The sequence below is a fragment of the Gavialis gangeticus genome, unplaced genomic scaffold (assembly GCF_001723915.1).
Source record: "Gavialis gangeticus isolate Ggan-Ray unplaced genomic scaffold, GavGan_comp1, whole genome shotgun sequence".
Classification (NCBI taxonomy): domain Eukaryota; kingdom Metazoa; phylum Chordata; order Crocodylia; family Gavialidae; genus Gavialis; species Gavialis gangeticus.
Window position 1 is genome coordinate 23,702,263 of NW_017729001.1, and position 1,449 is coordinate 23,703,711.

The following is a 1,449-nucleotide window of genomic DNA, read 5'->3' on the forward strand; positions in this document are numbered from 1 at the left end:
CACTAAGGAGTAATTGAATGCGTGAGTTTGCTTTTGTATGTTGTTATTGAAAAAAGCTTACAGTAGCAGTAAGTTTTGGTAAAGGAAGCAGCTATGACTAAATGTGAAGTAGATTATGATCAAACAATTTCTTTTCAGCTGTTTTCTGGAACAGCAACATGTTAAACAAGTCAGAAGACCAAGAAGTTGCTTAAATGAAGTAACCATATTGCAATGGCTGTTCTGAGTAGAAGCTGTAGTTGGAGATGCACTTTGGAGCAGTTTCTTCACACAAAAGATGCCTAAAAAGACCTCTTTTATAGTTAAATCTATATTTTTATATAAAAGTAATAGGATCAAACTGCAATGTTTTAGACATAGAACTTTACTGAAATTTGTCAAGAAAAAAGAAACAACATTCACAACTAAGAGTTACGGGGTTTGGGTTTTTTTTTTTTTAGTACTACAAATGAGCTTGTGGATGTAAGCAAAAATACTTTCCAACAGAATAATTAATAGTAATCCAAAGGCAGCTAAACCCCAAACCCACAGAGATAAAAACCAGAATCCTCTGGATCTACACAAGTAGAAAACTGATCATGTTGATCAGAATTGGTTAAAGCCCTAACACTGGGACCTGAAAGCAGATTGGCCCAACACCCAGAAGGAATCAATTCTGCAGCAAGCCCTTCAGTGCAATCCAAATAGTCTACCTCAGTTGTCCAACTGGTGGCCCGCAGACTGCATGTTATGATGGGTTAACGTGCGGGCTTAGAAGTGGGACAGCCTCAGTATACCTAAACACTTGGCCAAACTAACTAGGAACAGACCCCACCCCCCGCCATCCCTCAGCTGAAGTGTAACAGCTTTAGTTTGTGTGGTCAAAAGAGAAAAAAAAAGCAACAAAAAAAAACAAACAACTGCTCACAGCTACAAATGTACCAGCTTCAAGCTCAATCATCATGGTTGCTTTCTAAGATAAACTTAGAAAATATCTCAACTTTGAATGTTGGAGCTCTTTCTCTTTTTACTGTATTGCATTTCATGATGCTTGGGCTACCTAAGCTTCTCCTTATTAGAACTGATATAACAACCGACTAGCTATTAAGGCACAAAACAGTCTGTATTTTTATGTTGTTGGCATATGCCAAAAAGAGCATCAGAGTAAGACTAGCTTCCTTTCAGTATGCTTAAAGCAATGCATCTGGATGCTGCCTCACCAAAAAAGTTGCTAATTAATGATTTGACAACTTGCCTCCGTTTTCAGAAGACAGCTGACATGCAAAAAAATCCAGGGCCAACAGCATGCCCCAATTTCAACACAGAAAGACTAGCTAATATGCCTGGGCGCCTGTACACAAGCAGCGGAGCTGCTCTAATGCACTGGAATTCCAGCACCCTCCTGCGTCTCGTGTATCAGCGCTCCTGTGCCTAAAAGTGGTGGCGGGGGCACTTGAACCAAAGCTCAAA